At 34.9% G+C, this 19,574-nt stretch overlaps 1 long non-coding RNA gene across 42 annotated transcripts in view; it reads right to left on the bottom strand.

The window, feature by feature from the left end:
• Positions 1 to 19,574, bottom strand: part of LOC144288544 (uncharacterized) — a 493,091-nt gene that overhangs the window by 426,377 nt on the left and 47,140 nt on the right. For 17 of the 42 annotated variants that reach the window (XR_013356469.1, XR_013356449.1, XR_013356445.1 and 14 more), the window contains one exon: positions 16,440 to 18,551. The exons of 24 other annotated variants lie outside the window; for them this stretch is intronic. This is a non-coding gene — a long non-coding RNA (uncharacterized LOC144288544). Of the gene's footprint in view, positions 1 to 11,608; positions 18,552 to 19,574 lie in introns of those variants that run through there. One more of the 42 variants, XR_013356438.1, reaches the window with a different exon arrangement.

Here is a 19,574-nt window from a genome sequence, read left to right on the forward strand (position 1 = left end):
GTGGTTCAACATGCTGCACCCCTGTTAACTCTTTTCCTATCTCCTGCACCCCTTGCCATTGTTAACATCTCATTTTAGACATTGTATCCTCTGCGGCACCTGTCTGGCCTCCATGTCTGGGTTCAGTCATCCTTCTAACCGGTTGTGTTTCCTTGTACTTCTTAAATAATTGCAACTACTTATTTATGCAACTACTTATTTATTTCTGCATTAACTCCACTAGATTGTAAACTCTATGCCATTTCATCCTACTAGGCACTTAACCTGTTGACAAATAAATTATTTCACATTTCAGGACATCTCTTTGAAACCCTCAAAATACAAATTTTCTACTGACACACTTAGTTTACAACCTTCTCTCTCGTTTATTCATTTGTGTAACTAGGTTAATTTCTTGTTTATTATTTCATTGAAGTGTCTTTTTTCAATATGTGGTTTCAAAACATTCTGTCCTTTTTAAATCTTGATATTGACTATTGGGGATCCAAGAAAATTATAATCAACAACTTGATGATTTTCAGAGGGGTGGATATACTAGATTGTGAGTAGAAGTTCAACTCCTATCGTTCATACCTACAATAGTCTATCTAACCCAGATTTCATAAGACAGAAAGTCAATCCCATGGATGACATGAATTATTTTGGTGGTCAGTTCTATTACATGAGTTGTTTACACAAAGAACTGCTTGGCTATTAATGGTCTGGCAGACTTAAAACTTTAATAAAGTAACTTAATATTCTAGAAATAAGGAACATGAAAGTTAGTCCTCATGTAACAGACTCAGAAAGTTTAAGCCTGACTAAATAAAACTAAGTAGACTAACAGCAAAGGTAGACTTCAGAACTTAATAACATTTGATTCACTTTTCTTTCTATATCAACATTATATCAATAGTTACATTAATTACAATGATTCCGCCTTTCTTATCAAAATAACATCAATGTTTCTATCTACTATAATGGGTTTACATCAATACAAATTCCTCTGTGGCAGGAAATATATTCAACTTTGTCCCTCAGTCTCTAGCCATTTAGGCACATAATAAACTCATAGACAAGAAAAGAGTAAGAAAACACCATCAATAAATCTCTTTTATCTATCCATTTCCCCCCCCCCCCCGACCAGGTATAGGCAAGCCTTCTCCTTACCACAGGAGACCTACAAAAACAATTTATTCAGGAATCTATTCTTATTCTTAAAAGAAAACTAATCTTCCAGGTAATCCTATTCACTCCATTTTTCAGCACCCATCCCCTACAACCCCAGTGTGTTGCCCTCAACACCGCAACCACTTGCCAAATCAAGGAGCCATTTTCATTTTCATCCAGAACCAAACAACCTGAACACTTTTCAGGGTCATTACTCCCTCAATGAAAATTTGGTTTATAATACACCAAAATTCATACTAGACAGATAGACACATACTGCATTTAAGATTTAAGTTAGAATGTTATACATCTGAAACTAATGTAACATTGTGTGTCAACTATACTCAAATTTTTTTAAAAATTTTAAGATTTAAGATAGAGCCATTTGGCATTTGTGCAATTTGTTTTGTGTACCTAATTTGTGTACCTAATATTAGCCTAGCAAATATTAGAATGCTACATTTACTCCTATTAAGTTCTTGGTCATTTTGGATTTTGACATATTCACTTTTATTCCCAGGTTTGTGTTATCTGCAAATTTGATGGGCATATCATAAACGTCTTATTAAAGTAACTAATAATGATGTTGAACAAAAAGAAACCTTAATTTATACTTTGTAAACTTTCAAGGATAGTGCCAGTCACCAAGAACAGGAGGAATTCATCTATATCACTGATCAAAGAAGATAGCAATTTTTAAAAACCTGCCTTTTCTACAAAGAATATACTTCTTTACTGCTAGTTAATTAAAACTTTCTTATTGACCTGCCTAAAGTTGTAATATAATTCTATATTATTCAAAGTATTCAACATTGTTTTCAATCATACCTTCAGTACATACCGCAAATCTCCTTCAAAGACAGAACATATTCCTATATTCCTGAAATTGAAGATTCCCATACCTTCTGAATCTGAATGCTTAAAATATCAAATTTCTCAGGGTAATCTCCCTGCTACATCAGAGATTGCCAGGAGCAGGGCCCAATATGTAGTAATTTCAGAATATCAGCACTGTTTTCCCCCAAAAAAAATACTTATTACATTCTTACCATATACTAAGCACTACACTCAGATTATATATAAATTTTAAAAACATTATCTCCTGTCTTCAAAATTATCTCAATGTACTTAAAAATACAGAAAGACATGTAAATAAACAAATATACAAGGTGAAAAACTCATCAATTTCCCCCAGAAAATACCAGAAAATGTTATATAGAGACAGCAACTCTTTGATCAAGTTCTGAATAGTAATAGCAATAATACCACCACCATAACGGGTAAAACGTACTGTGCTTACCTCACTTAATCCTCTTAATACCATGTATGGTAGGTACTATTCTTACCTAATAAGTTTGAAAATTAAAAATTTATTAACAGTGTGGTCAATTAACATTAACCGCTCAATAGTAGATAATATAGCTTAGACTTGAACCCAGTTTTTTGACTCCAGAGTTTACATTCTTCTTAAATATTGTGCCATCAATTATATTTCAAAGGACACATGCTCTAGAAGAGGGAAACTGAGGGAAAGAAATCTAAAGATAGAGAAACATTTGGGAAACTGCAATAGGTTATAATAGCTATAATAATTTCTAGGGCAAAAGTAGGGGACCAATGAGAAATGAGACCACAGAAGTGGGCAGAAACTCAAATATGACTGGTCTTCATTGCATGCAGTAATTTTCTTCTTTAGATTTCAGCTGATAACAATTCACCAAAGAGCCAATTGATTAAAGGAGATGAGAAAGAGTAAAAAACGATGCCAGATTAACAGTTTGGGCTCTGGTTGGATGGTAGTATCCTTAACAGAACATGAAATATAAAAAGGGAAGCAGGATTTGTAGTGAAGAAAAGAAAGCTGTTGTGCCCGGTTTTAACCATACTGAATTTTAGTGTCCATGAGACATCCAGGGGCAGTGCCTAGGAGGCAGAAAATATGTGAGTTAGAACTTAGGAGACATGCTGAGTTCAAGTATGGGGTTAACTCTCTAGGTTCTAGATGTGACTCACCTACTCACGGATGCAAAATATGCAAGTGGTTAAAACCAAGCTTCTAAGAATGTACAACATGAGAAGGAGGACAAGAATAGGGACCTGAAAGGTATCACTATTTAGAAGAAAGTAGAAAAGTAATTAAAAATTCCCTTTTATGAGCTTCACAGTCTTTGTGTACCTGCTCCTTATAATATTATCATTGGCACAAATTTACAATTGTCGATGTCTTATTTGAATAATGTCTTATCTCAATGAGACAAGCCCCTACCTGGGAGGAGAGCTTTTGCTAACTGTTGTATTTCAAGTACTAATCATGATGTCAGCACATGGTAGGTACTCAACACTGAATAAACAAACCAGTTAAACAGATCAAACTCATCAGAAATGTGGAAAGAGAAGCAGGAGGCAGTGTTGTCAAGGGATTCCAAGGTTTCATGAATAGAGCATACAAAAAGAAAAGAAATTAATCTGTGAAAACTGTTTAGCATCCTCACGATAATGGAAGAAGCAGCACTGTAACAAGTGAGCAGAAAGTCCTAAAGCACACTAAACTAGATAAAATTGAAAAAGAATGGAATAAAATACAAGAGAATTAAAAGAAAACTAAAAATACAACACAAGAACAATGTTTCTATTGGAAGCAATAGACACTACAAAAACTGGAATTGAAATATACAGGTAAACACGAGAAACTTCATCAAAAATATAAAGGAAAAAGAAAGGCATCAAAGCTTTGCAAATTACTAGGAATAAAAAAAGTACATCCATATAATTATAGCCATTTCTTAAAATAAGCAAAACAATCAAAATAAAATATCAAAAATACAATTGATGAAACTTTCCTGGACTGATAAAAGTGAATATGCAAATAGATGTGACTTACCAGATCTACATATTATCAAAACTATTCTACACACAGATACTCCTGATAAATTTCTGAATTACAGATATAAATAAAAATCCTCTGATAATTTTAAGCGGAATTATAAAAAAAAAATTCTTAAAATGAACATAATGGAAAAAACATAAATTAATAATGATAAACTGCTCTTATCTCTACAATATCAACTAGATATGCAGTGAGGGGAGAGTAGGAGGAGAGGGTTTCAGATAGAGCTTCAAAAAGTTTAATAAAATTCTTCATCTCACTCTAAGGGGGTTTCAAAGATCCCATTTCACTCTTTACTCTTCTGATAACATTAAAGAAACCTCCTCCCAATCAATTCCAAAAAAACAACTATACGGTTTGATTATAATCCACTAAAGCTCAGAACCTGTTTTTAAATGTTCAATGGAAAAAAAGTAAAACTTGGTGGGTGAAAATACTCTTAACACTCTGCTAAATAACCATTAATTCAAAGCAAAACCATGATCAGAGACAATCTGAAAAACAGTAAGAATGAAGCCATCATATGAAAACTCATAATTGACTTTCAGATGATTTCAGACATAAATTTAAAGGTCTAAATGCCTTCTCAATGTTACTTATAATATTAAAAATTGAAAACAAGTTATTATTCAAACATGAAGACATATTTTTAAATATGTTTTAAATGGCATAGAAAAAAGTTCCAGTGTAACATTATATGAAAAATTTAGTATCTAAAACTAAGTATATTACCATATGTGGTTTAAATGAAAGGTGATATGCAATAGCTTCCCTGAAATTTTGGAGAAGTAAAAATTAATGGGATAGAATAATAGTAGCATAAACACAAGTGAGAAAACAAAAATTTGAAGACCAAATATATTATATATATATATATATATATATATATATATATCAAACCATCTTTTAAAAATACTTGAGATCTGACTGATGTATAGTTTAAATGTCCTACCCTCAATTAAATTTTCTAAGTAAATATATCCAATTTTTAGTACTCAATGTGTTGATATTACTTTATTTCCAATATGCTAAAATTAATATACTATAGTTGTGACTAATCTTAGTAAAAGTCATACATTTAACCTCTATTTAGTTGTCACATCGACAAATGATTTGATCCCTGTGGACACTGCATATTCTAAAGATATATATCAGAACAATAACTGACAATGGGTAGGCCATATTAGGTCAACTCTAATTGTAACTTTCTCTTAAAAAACCTATGTATGAGATAAAAGTGAAAGTTAATAGTAATATATGAGTAAAAAGAGAAATTGGATTTTCTAATGAAATAGAATTCAGTAGTTCATATCACTTGTGGTAATTATTTCACTTTAACCTAGTAGAAAGCCTTTCATAGCCCATAAATTAGATATGAAAATTAGTGCTATTCAATAAAGAATCCAGAATTCATAATAACACCGGCTTTTAAAATATATACCAAGCACTGAATACTAAGGTCAATCTTAGCTTTTATTCACTGAAAGCTGAAAGCTAAATCAGTTTTATTAGAGATCTATACCAATAACATACTTTATGCCTGACCAAAATTTTCAATGTTTATTTTTCTCTTCCATGGGTAACAGCATCATTACTGACAATTCAGGTACAGTAAGTCATACATAAAATAGAAGATGATTACAGAGTATTGTCAAAGTTCATAATTTGCAACCATTTTCAGGACTATATGTAGATTTTAGTGACCACAGGAGATAAATGCTACTTCTGAACTATTTGCATGAAACTTCACAAAGACTCAGCCTATGAAGAAAGGCTTCAGAAGCATGAATTTTTTTATTCACTGGCATTATCTCTTCTTTTCCAGGTATTAAAAGAAATGTCCTTAAAAGAACTCACAAGAAAAGGACCATAACATACCTATAGTAGGCAGATAAAATTCACTACTGATACTGATTTCTTCTCCCTCTGAGTGTGATAGGCGGAATAACTGTCACACAAAGAGCATATCTAACTGAATATGTGAAGTTATACAATAAAGGGGAGTTAAGGTTGCAGATGAAATTAAAGTTGCTAATCAACTGACCTCAAGATGGAGATGTTATCCTGGATTATCTGCATGGGCCCAATATAGTCACAAGGGTCTTTTTTTTTTTTTAATTTTTACTTATTTATGATAGTCACAGAGAGAGAGAGAGAGAGAGAGGCAGAGGGAGAAGCAGGCTCCATGCACCGGGAGCCCGATGTGGGATTCGATCCCGGGTCTCCAGGATCGCGCCCTGGGCCAAAGGCAGGCGCCAAACCGCTGTGCCACCCAGGGATCCCTCACAAGGGTCTTTATAAATGAAATAGACCAGCAGGAAGGTCAGAGTTAGAGAGGCATTTGAAGATGCAATGCTGTTGGCTTTAAAAATGGACTGGGAGTATGAGCCAAGGACTTTAAGAAGCCTCCAGAAGAAGCTGAAAGGTGAAACAGATTTACTGCTAGAGTCTACAGAGGGAAGTCAGTCCTACCATCATCTTGCTTTTAGCCCAGTGAGACATATGTCAGACTTCTGACTTCCAAAACTGTGAGATAATAAATTTGTGTTGTTTGATCCACTAAGTTTGTAGTAACTTGTTACAGCAGCAATAGGAAGCAAAGTAAGGATCATACTGAAGGAGGGAACCAACAAAAATCCTAAAGAAAGTAACTCCAGAAGAAGAAGTTTCCCTTCTCCTCCAATGGAAACCATGAGAAAAGAATGGGTAGTTCTTAAGAGTTATGGCTATTTTGGAAAATTAATAAGTTTATAATTTTATGTGAGAAATCAAGTAGTATAAAAACATATTTTAAAAGAAAAAGTAGGACACCTTGGTGGCTCAGTTTGTTGAGAGTCTGCCTTTGGCTTGGTTCATGATCTCGGAGTCTTGGGATCAAGCCCTGCAGACCAGGAAGCCTGCTTCTCCCTGTCCCTCTGTCCCTCCCTTTCCACTCATGCTCTCTTCCTCTATCTCAAATAAATAAATAAAATCTTTTTAAAAAGAAAAAGTACATTTTAATTATCAGTCTACGCATAGTCAAAGCAAGGGCTTACCTAAGGTTAAACTTCAAATACAGGGTCCCATTTATAGAGAAGTGGATTTCAAGTAAAATTTTAAGGTACTTAAATTTATTACTCTGAATGTTTTAAAATTTTACTGTTTTGTAGGTTTCCATATGAAAATGTTCTATTTTTACTTTACCTCTACACTTTTGTGTCTTCTCTAATGGCTTCTCTTATGCCCTTGCTCCCATATTTTCATTCTACGACTCCATGCCCACATCTTCTGAGACTTGATTTACTCCAATAAACTTCTCTCTTACATTTTTGGACTTCTCTTTTCACTCCATACTTCCTGTTCATGTTTCCCTGATCCTGGGAATCAGGATCCCTTCTGGCATCAAACATGGTTCTTAGCTTCAATCAATCAACAAATAAAACAAATTTTGGCAGATCTAAAGAGAAATGGCTTATTTAAAATGTATGATTAGAGATAATACCAAGTGTTGGTAAAGATGTTGAACAACTGCAGCTCTCTCTGCAGGGGAGATATTAATTGGTGGAAATATTAACTGGTAAAATCACTTTGGCAAATTGTTTAGAAATATGTTTATGGGCAATGAAGGAGAAACAACACCTAAAATCATGCTGAAAAACTACTATGAAGACACCTCTGTCATTGGCCATTGGTACAGACAACAGAACCTGCAATCCCACCACTTACAACTCAGCTTCCAAAAAACTCTTCACAAAACAAGGGTCATTGCTGCTTCTGTGGCCCAGATGTAGCTACTGCTTCTAACATCATTTCACCAATGGTCCTAGACACTGCCCCATAAAAGACTAGATTACCTAAGCACAATAAGGAGTTTCAGAAGTAACTGAAAGGCAACTATATGTCCCATATTTCTCCTACCACATCTTAAATATATTATGCAATATATCTCATCACAGCCATCTTTCTACCTCAGAAATTTCTTCCTCATAATCTTACGTGTCTTCATAAAATCAATACCTATCTACATACCAGTGGTTCTGAAATTTGTGTTTCTGACTTGGCTATTGTGGGCAGAAGCTTAGGACTTCAAGCAAGTTTCAATGTGGGTTTTTTTTTTTCAGATCAAATATTGCTTTCTATAAAAGAAACAAGAAAAAGTTCCCTGCCCCCCCCCACTCCCATATGGTCATATCCAAGATTTATGGGAGCCCTCTACAGAGGCAAAATACAAAAGGCTTTTCCTCCACAAAATGTCTTGGCCATTCATACAAATATCTAGGGGACATGAATCTCCTTTCAATTACAGAAATCACCTGCACCTCAGTTCTTCCTGGAGACCTCAGTCAGGACTAATCCACTATCTGACTATTTTCCAAAGCTTGATTGAAATAGCTAATATTTGAGAAAGACATTCTGAAGGGTAGACAAATAATTATTCTTCGGATTCTTCAGACTTTATCCTATTAAACTACCTATCCAGAACAATGGTACTCTGACCTCCTAAAGAATTGTTTTTAATTAGGCAAAACTGATTCTAAAATATTAATAATGATAATTACATGAGGAAGTTTTTTTGTTATAATTATTAAATTTATTCCATGCCCTTATGTAAAAGTTCTCATAAAAATTTTTTTCTCAGAATGTCCAGGAATAAAGCTTCTTTCCTATGATAAAATTTATTCTTGTTGCCATAACACAATGAAAATTATGCAACTCATTTATTCTATCTGCCCAGGTTTATACTCAGTTGCATATTAGTGTTCCTTACCAGTTGTGCTGGTGTTTGTAACTCCTGCTTTAACTTTATTTCTTAGTTACTATTTTTAACTTTATCATTTAATCAAAAATATTTACTGAAGTTCTACAATGAGCCAGCACTCTTTTAGGTGTTAAGAATACAACAGGGAGAAATAATAGACTAAAATCCCTGCCGTTGCAGAATTTACATTTTCATGGGGGAAAGACTGAAAACAAATATGTAAGATATATATGAGATGGTGGTGAGTGCTATGGAGAAAAAATAAAGATCGAAAAGGATGGATGAACATACAAGAAATGAACAAATTTAACATGGTAGTCAACTGAAAGATGACAATTGGAAAAAGGACAGTGTGGCCGGAAAGCAAAGAGCAGGAAGTGGAGTGGGAAAAAAAAATAAGGAGGGTCAGATCACATGAAGTCTTTTACCCTGAGATGGAAACCAAGGAGGGTTATGTACAAAAAAAAACGACATGGTAAGACTTGAGTTGTAAATGAACAGGTCTGGCTATCATGTTGAAAACAATCAGTAACATATGGGACGATCAGTAGGCTACAGCAAATCAACATAGCTTGGATAAAATAGAAGGAGTATGATTAAGAGGACAGTTGGATAAAATAAAAAAATAATTAATGAAAAATTTAAGGACAAGGAAGACTTGGAGAGAAGGGAAAATATCAGAGAACCAGAATGGTATGAGATTTCTCTACAACACTGGATGTGAGAAGAAAATGGAGAATTTTGAAGTTTCAAAACTAGAGGAATTTTTTCAAACTAAATCCAACCCAAAAGCAGAATAAAAGATATCTTTAATATGGTAGAATTACCTTGCAACTACCTCTCTTAGAAAATGTGCTTTAGCAAAAGGGATGAGCAAACCTAGAAATTAGAGGACATAGGATTCAAGAAATGATGGAAGAATAGGAAAGAAAACCTATAGCTGGACAGCAGTGTAGCACAACAGGCCCAGAAAGTGACAAGCAGGAGGAAGAAAATCTCTGTCAGGTTCACAAGAAAAATGTAGACTTGACAGAGATGATATGATAAACGATACAATGAAGTACATAGAAAATAAGAATATATATGTAAAAAAATTAGGCAAATAAAAATAAGGCAATTATTTAATGCAACTTTACTACCTTTCTTAGCACAACAAATAGTATTTACACTGTCATAATGACTATTAATTTAACTCAAAGAAATGAAAGAACTACATTAGGAAGATAAGGAAAGGGAGGTGTAAGTCCAAGGAAATTAAACATACAAATCATAAGTTGTCACTATACAACAACTAAAACAAGTCACCAAGTAACACAACAGTAAAAACATTATATAGAAAAGCATGGCAATCACAGGAAGAACTAAAAGCTGTCAACACTGAAAACTGAAACTGGATGGAAGTAAAGGAATATATTGTTTTTCATTATAATTGCTTTTGGTATAATTTTTTTAAAAGCCATGTGAATGGATTAATTTAATAAAAATTAATTTTTTAATTAAAAATAGAAATATCATATGATCCAGTTATTCTACTACTGGGTACTTACCCAAAGAAAATGAAAACACTAATTTGAAAAGATTACGCACCCGTAGGTTTATTGCAACATTTTTTACAGTAACCAAGATATGAAAGCAACCCAAGTGTCCATCCACAGAAGAAAGAACAAAGATGTGGTGTACATACGCATGTGCACGCACACACACACACACACACACACACACACACACATACACGTGCATGCTTTGGAATATTAGTCACAAAAAGGATGTGCTCTTGCCATTTGTGATAATATGGATGGAACTAGAGGATATTATGCTAAGTGAAATAAGTCAAAGAAAGACAAATACCATACAATTTCACTCATATGTGGAATCTAAAAAAAACAAAAGAATAAACAAAAAGCAGAAACAGACTTATGAATACCATAGGGGAGGAAAGTAGGAAATGGGCAAATGGATGAAGGGGGGTGGGAGATACAAGCCCCTAGTTATGGAAAGAATAAACATCATAGGGGATATAGTCAATGGTAATCATCATATGGTGACAGATGGTAGCCACAAGTGTGGTGAGCATGCATAACATAGGGACATATCAAATAACTATGTTGTGCACCTGAAACTAATGTAACATTGTGTGTCAACTATACTTCAACAAAAAATAATGTATTTATATATACACACTCCTACAAATTCCCACAGACACACACACACACACACACACACACACACACACTTCTAGGTATGCTACTTAAGAGGGCTACTAATATAATCGTTGAATCTTGGGGGAGGGAAATACTATTATTTCCCCTATATATATATAGTATAAACTGAACAAATGGGTTTGATTCAGGTTGTCCCCAGGTAGCCACCTCTTCACATGAAAATAATAGGTTTTCTTACACTAAAACCTGTAAGTTATTTTTCATCTCCATATGAATTTCTACCATTACCTAGTATGAAATATTGAAACTGGGAAATTATTACAGAAGTGCTACATAACTTTCCTTATCCAGCAATGTTTAGCGATTTCAGAATGATTTTTGAAAAAGGTATTACACTTAGATCTGCAAATGCAGTTATCTATTGAATGCAAATGCAAATAAAAAAGCCTGTATTCTCCCTTTATTCTATGAAGGCAAACATTCAACAAACCTCTGTAACACATCTTAATATCACCAAAAGCAGACTTGGAAAATTTCTCCTTTCCTATCTAAAATTAATCCCTTCCAAATAGATCCTGTGGGGTTTCACATGGTGGTTTTATAAATGTTAGGACAACACAGGTGAGAGTAACAGGAAATCTTAAACCAACAATAACAAACAGCAACAATAAATTAATTCAAACAATAAGAAAATTTATTAGTTCACATAAGTAAAAATCTAAAGAATGACAAGGGTAGGAGTAAACTAGATACAAATGACTCCACTCTGTTGTCTTGCAGTGCTCTTATGTCTATCCACCTCCCTGTTTTATCCTCAGTGTGGTAGCAAGACTGTGGCATCAGTTCTAATTCTCACATTCAAAGGAAGAAAAGGGGAACATTTCCACAGCTATACCAGAACTAGGAAAAAGCATTCAGATGCCTCATCATCATATTAATCATGTATTTTTGATGCTTTGCCATCTGGCACAATGCTGACCCTGGAGAGTGGTAGCCAATTCCTAAAGATAGCAAAAGACTGCCTTGCCTGCAAGTGTGCCTTTTTATATACAAACCAAACAATCCTGACCCTTACCCTCAATCACCTCTTTTATTGAGCTCTTATACTGAGGGCCTTTATTCCCCTGCCCTAATCATCCCAGTGCCAGTACAGGACAGCTAAGGATAGGCCCCAATGTCCCAGAGCCCATCAAAATTATTCAAACTAGCCAATCCTAAAACGTGTTTCCACTGCCTTGCCTGTTCCTTCATATGGAAACTACAATAAAAGCTCTTCACATTTTCCCCTCATTCCCTCTGCCTGACCAAACGCATGTGGTCCCTCATGGCATTGTGTGACCCCTGCTTTTGGTATCTGTGAAATAAACTATATCTGCAATAATCTGTTGGCCTCGCCACACATGAACAATAAAATCTACATCTTATTAAAGTCATTATTTCTGCCTTAGTTGCTGAAATTAGACCATACGTATACTCCTGAACCAATCACTGGAAAAGAGTATAGAATTACACATAGAAATGAGTTTTCCAAAACTGTATGAAAAAGCACTCCTGAGCACTCTTGAGTATATTTCTGAGGGCAACAAAGAGATATTCGACATCTGTAGGACAATGCACAGTTATCTCAGGGTAACACTATACATCTCATCACATTCTTTTCAATGATGCCATACCTTTGAGAAGCTGGGTTCTTAGCAGTTGCTTTTGTAAAAAACAAACAAAAAGATCAATAAGGTTGAGGTAATGAAGGTGGTGATGTGATATGTGATAATATGTGATAGGTGATAGGTGATAGATGTGATAGATGATAATATGATTCCAGGTTTGGAGAAGTTGTGTTTGGACCTGTTTTTTTCTGCCTAAGAGACATTATAATTAAACTACTTAGATACTGAGGACCCTAGGAACCAAGAGACTTGGGAATATATGACTTAGGCAAATAAGACCCAAGTCTGGGGGTGAAGTAAACTTCCCCTCAGGAGCACAGGCTTCATGGAGTGCATCCAAAGAAAATAGTAGTTCTATCAAGAAAGAAGAAGAAATAAATGTCTATGACAGTGTTCTCCCTATGGAATTACTATTATCTCCCTTCAAATCATCAGGTCCATTTCTTCTGCTAAATTGTTATTAAAAAAAAAAAAAAACACTTTATCCTCAATCTTTTAGGTTGTCCTAAAAACAATATTTTCTATACATATATGTCAAAATTATGTTGGTTATGTTTTATTATATGCCAATTATATGCACTTTACATTACCTCTAGTGTAAACAATAATCCTAAGTACATATTACCACCATTTTACAGCTAAGTAAAAAGAGCCCAATAAGATTAAAATCATTTAGCTAGTAAATGTTGGGCAAGTCTGCCTGGCTCCAAATATGATTTGATGCTTTCACATCTTAATTATTACATTTCTAAAGTATTAGTTCACTTTCTTGTTTCAGGTTTTACCAATTCCTCTGTGAAATGGTCTCCTCCTTTATCCTGTGACCCCCCCCCAAACTCTTCTGATTCTCCCTCTAAGCCTGTTTTATATTTTCACCTTATGTTCTATTTAAAATACCTTCTTTACCTATTTCTATGGTCTTCTTTCTACTCCAGTCCCAAATTAAGATTTTCCTTAAAATTAAAAACTCTTTTTTTCTTGGCACTTCCCATGTCATTTCTGTGTATTTAATTCTCAAATATCTAACTTTTGTCCTACTATCTTCCATACTTCTAACTGAACATTTGCATTTAGATGTCTAAACTGATCCCATCATTCTCCTTCCAAAATCAGCACTTGTCCCCAGTCTCCCTTTTAATAGTCATGTTTGCCCATGACAGTGAATCTTGAAACCTCAAAACTAGAATTGATATTCACTTGTTTTTGCCCTTCACAAGTTCATCCTCATTATGAATCCATCAAGTCTCCCATTAGAATCAACTTTTTTCCTTTATTCTTCTATAGTTTTTATAATAATTTTATTGTTAAATCATCATGAATTATGGATGATTTATAAATGATTAAATATTTCCTCTATTTTCTCACTTATTAAAAGAAAAAAAGCTAATGCTTGCTCCCTACTTCCAGGGTTCTTGACAATAGGATATAACGGTGTCATGACTCTCAAAATAGGTAATAACCCTATTGGCATGAACTATATGAAGCACAGTTTAATTTCCTTTTTTTTTTTTTTTTAAGATTTTATTTATTTACTCATGAGAGATGCAGAGAGAGAGGCAGAGACACAGGCAGAGGGAGAAGCAGGCTCCCTGCAGGGAACTGGATGCAGGACTCCCATTCCAGGTTCCCAGGATCACGACCTGAGCCAAAGGCAGATACTCAACTACTGAGCCACCCAGGTGCCCCAGCACAGTTTAATTATGCTGAGTGAAATAAGTCAATCGGAGAAGGACAAACATTACGTGTTCTCGTTCATTTGGGGAATATAAATAATAGTGAAAGGGAATAAAAGGGAAGGGAGAAGAAATGGGTAGGAAATATCAGAAAGGGAGACAGAACATAAAGACTCCTAACTCTGGGAAATGAACTAGGGGTGGTGGAAGGGAAGGAGGGCGGGGGGTGGGGGTAAATGGGTGATGGGCACTGAGGGGGGCACTTGACGGGATGAGCACTGGGTGTTATTCTGTATGTTGGTAAATTGAAAACCAATAAAAAATAAATTTATTTTAAAAAAAAGAAAGTGAACTTTTCATTTAGATATAGAGGTACACAGATACACAAATATAGAGATAGAGATGGTATTCAATTATATCTATAGAAAGAATGACAATTAATTTAAAATAGTTCCCTTTTCTCTTTCAAAGACCTACAAATTAGGTCTTTGAATTATTACATTCTAGTATTGTTCTCTGCTTCCCTCCCCCATATTATTTTAATAAATATCACTGCAATGTTTGAAGTATGATTTTAAATCATTTATAGAAAAAGTGAGTCTATGTCTGTTTAAATTGATGCTATCTTTTGTCAGACTGGTTTTCTGCAGATTTCCATTTTTGAACTGTTAGCATTTTAACATTCTCCCACTGGATTACTGCCTTACAAAAATGTAAATTTGCTTTTTTTTTTTTTTTTTTTTTTTTTTGGAAATTTGCTTTCTTATCTCTCAGTTATTACTCATTAGGAGAATAGATGCTACATGTGGTACTAGAAATTAGAATAGATGGTTGCTTTTTAAAAACCTCCCACAATTCTTCTCATTCTGGTTATGGCTAAGTAGTATCTCCCTCAACTCTATCATTAACCAGGGGTACAAAATTTGGTAATACACAACTTCAAAGGGCCTAGGCTTCTTAATTTAAAAATGAGAGCACTTAAAAAAAAAAAAATGAGAGCACTTTTTAATGCTAACAACATTTGTGGAATGAAGGTGCTGGAGGAGAGCTCTTTTTCAAGCTCTAAAAGAGCCTAAAATTAAGTGAAAAAAATTTAATGTCACTTTATTAATGATACATAATCAATAATTTAAAATACTAATATAAAGAGATAATATATTGAAAAAACCAGGTATCATCACAGACTTGCCCTTTAATACTATCTGTGCCTTTTAAATGCCTTCACAATTCTGACTTCCAAAACTAAAATGGTTCTTTTAGGATTCTTCTGTGCTGATCAGGAAATTACATTTTGGCATTTTCAAAGCAGAAAGAGAATGGACTTTGAGGTCAAAAAGATCATGTTTTTAATCCTATCCTTTCCATTTTAAAAGGTGCTAATTAATTAGCCTCTATGAACCTCACTTTCTTTACATATAAAAATGAGAGTAATAGCTACTTTCAAGGGTTTTTGTAATTACGTAAAAAACAAACAAAAAACTCATGACCATAGGAAGGCACCGAGCTCCTCTAGGTACTCAGTAGGCATGTCATAAGCATACTATGCATGAATAGATTACTGGCACAAAATGTGAAATGAGGTTATGACATAAAGCTTTTGTAAATGCCACAAAAGAGCATAAAGCCAAAGTTACACAATTCACCTTTGTCCATTTTTATCTATGCACTGCCATTAGTCAATAATTTGCTGAGTGCCTTGTGTGTGCAAGGCTAGGTGTTAGGTGCTAAAAATCCAAAGATACAGATTGCTGACCTTAAAAGAAGAAAAAAGTGGTTGTAGGAACAAACGCATGAAAATAAAATTATAAGACAATGTAAGAAACTCTTATTCTAGCGACTTCATTACATTGTCCAGATACTTTGGTCTTATGTTGTCATATTTCTATTCAAAAATCACCTAATTTATGTATAGATTATGCAGACTGTTGGCTTTCAAATTGGGGTTCTAAATCAGTATTACCCTAGGGAGCTACAAAACAGATGAGCAGATGGGAATCTGTTTCCTCACTCCTCACTCCCACCCAGTGCAAGCAAAGTAGTCCTAACTTTATCATTTTTACCTAAGAGGGTCAATATAATAGTTTATTGTCAGAATAGGTTGTCTAGAGAAAACAAATATAGCTTGAAAGGCACAGATAAGAATGATTCAATAAAACAGGGTACTTAAGTTAAAATATCATTTACTCATACACATTTAATCTTCAAATTTTAGCAAGAATATGATGAGTTCTCTGCAAAGAGACAAGTAACATTTTCTCTTAGACCTGTAGAATGAATGAAAAGAAACAACCATTCAAGAATTCAAGGAACAGGGATCCCTGGGTGGCGCAGCGGTTTGGCGCCTGCCTTTGGCCCAGGGCGCGATCCTGGAGACCGGGAAAGAATCCCACATCGGGCTCCCAGTGCATGGAGCCTGCTTCTCTCTCTGCTTATGTCTCTGCCTCTCTCTCTCTCTCTCTCTCTCTCTCTCTGTGACTATCATAAATAAATAAAAATTAAAAAAAAAAGAATTCAAGGAACAGCATTCCAGATTAAAAGAATAATCAGTGCAGAAGCTCTCAGTCAATAAAAGGTAGAAAATAGTTTCAAGAAAGAGAAAAGGCAGCCAGTCTGGATAAAGCACTTAGAACAATGGGAATGTGAGACAAAACAATTTTGGAGAATGAGGTAGGTTTGACATCAGGCAGGGCCTTGCCAGTCACTGTAAAGAGTTGTTTTTTTTTTCCAAAAAAAAAAAGAGTTGGCTTTTTTTCTACAAGCAGTAGAAAAAAACTTTTTTTTTCTACAAGCAGTAGAAAAAAACTTTTTTTTTCTACAAGTTATTTTTTTCTACAATGAGAAGTCACTGAAAGACATGAACAGGGAAGTCTTTTCAAAAATTATTGTGACTTCTAAATGATAACGGATTAGAAAGGTGCAGGAGGAGAGAAAAGAAAAAAGGTTGGAGTGCTGATAAGTTAAAGGGGGAGAGCATGGCATCTTGGATTAGAGTGATAGTAATGGAGCTGCAGAGACACACATATATTTTGAAGGTAGAATCTTTACCAATTTGCCAATGGATTGGATATGGTAGGTCAGGTAAGGGAGAAATCAAAGAGGATTCATCTAATTTTGTGAACAATGGGTAGCGTGTCATTTACTGAGATGGTGAAGACTAGAGGGGAGACAAGTATAGGGGGGAAAAAATCAAGAGTTCTGTTTTGGACATACCAAGTATGAAATGCCCATTTGACAATCCAATAAATCAAGTAGATAGCTAGATATTATGATAATAACAGCTAAAAATTAGTAAGCACTTTTTCTACATATGATGTACTATTGTGTTTTCCATGTATCATTTACTATATGTATATAATTTAACCCTCAACTACTAATATTATCCTTATATTAAAATAAGGATTTATTTCATAAATAAGAAACATCGATAGAAAAATAAGTAACTGGTTGATCAAACTGGTAAATGGTGCAGCTGAAAACCAAGCCCAGATGGCCAGGCTCCAGGATCCATCATCTTAACTTCTACCTTCTGTGGCATACAGGATCCAGAGGCCCAGGAGAGTAGGTCCTATTGTAAACAGACATTTATGAATTCTTTACTAATATATAAACTTTTTCATTCATTCAACATGTATTTATTAAACACCTGCTATGTATCAAGCTCTGTTCTAATGAATAAAACAGATGTTCAGATCAGATATTCAGATCAGGAGGCTCCTAATACATCAAGTGATGACGTGTGGTATGAAGAAAACTAAAATTGTGTAAGGAATGTAGGAGTGCCGCAAGGTAGAGTGAGTGTTATTTTATATAGCATAGCCAGAGATGGGTTCTCTGAAAAGGTGACATTTGGACAGAGACATAAAGAAAGTGTAGGTATGAGCTGTGCGCATATCTGATAGATAGAAATGTCACACACAGGGAAAACAGTAAATACAAGGCTCTAGGGCAGAATTTAATGAAGAACACAGAGATTTAGACTGGACCCTGTGAGTGAGCCTGTTCTCTTAAGCCAAAATGACCTAAAGCATGTTGAGCCAAACTTGAGAAAAAGCTGCTTCCTCACACTGTTTGACCCCATGTTCCTCCAAAGAGAGAAAATGCCAATCCAGAGTTCAGAGTCTATAACCCATGTATAGATGTAAAGGAACAAGGGAGAGTTAGAAAGCATTCTCCACGGTGCCTCTCCATGGCTGATGGGGCAGGTGTTGGAAAAGGAACTGAGAGTGCAGTTTCCAAAAAGGAGTTACTTCCAGGCCTGTGGGAGAAGAACAGCATCTGAAAAGAGAAAAATAAATGGCCACAGATAATTTGAACAAACTCATGCTTAATTATTTCTGGAAAGAAAAAAACAAGAGAATCCATGCCCATCTGCGTTCTGTTTTTAATCCTTTTGAAAGTTCTACTTTCTAGTACTATGATCTGATGAGGGCCCTTAAACTTGTTCTATCCCTAACAGCTTTCCTCCTTAAGGGGGAAATATGTACACAGTTTGGGGACATGCGGAGGTACAAGAATAGAAAAGAGCCATAGGTTCCCCCTAGAGGTGTGTTTGCCCCAGTTTGCCTAACCAGTTTTCTGCCTTATTCTATTATGACTCACTATCTACCTTAAAAATATTCTTAGAACTAGAAATATGCCAACTCTTTCTGCTCTTTTCCCTTCCCACCTGACCAAGATTAAACTTTCCCCTACAACCCATGCCTTGCTCACTTCAAGATTTGCTGGCAAACTTCTTGGATGCCAACTGCCTACCTGCCTGTACATGTAAGATTATTGATCTTGAATTATCTCTCACTGCACATTCTCACTGATCACTGTGTTAGACTCTTCAGAAACAGACATTTGTCTACTTATTGCCAGAGATTTCAGATATCATTTTTGCCTCATAGGCTGGATTTCCTCCCAGCACCTGCAACTCTTTTTGTACCCCAAACACATGCTCCACTCCAAATGCTGGATCTAATTTCAGATTTCTGTCCTTCCTATACAGCACCATCCTGTTGCAGTAGATGAGCAATAACTGACTATACCCTAATCTGCATCTACATCTATTCTTGGAACTGATTTGAATACATTATTTACCATTAATGAAAACAATAAAGCAACTATGGCTTTAAACCATGAGATCCTGGAAAGCAACGTTTTGTCTTAATTGCCTTTGATCCCCAGGACCTAACCCACCATCTGGCATATAGTAGATGCTCAGTAAACATTTCTGGACGAACAGAATGACACATTCAGGCATTTACAACCTAAGCTAAATGCCATAGGAATAACAGCACAGTCCTGACTACCTGA

This window comes from Canis aureus, chromosome 18 (assembly GCF_053574225.1).
Source record: "Canis aureus isolate CA01 chromosome 18, VMU_Caureus_v.1.0, whole genome shotgun sequence".
NCBI lineage: Eukaryota > Metazoa > Chordata > Mammalia > Carnivora > Canidae > Canis > Canis aureus.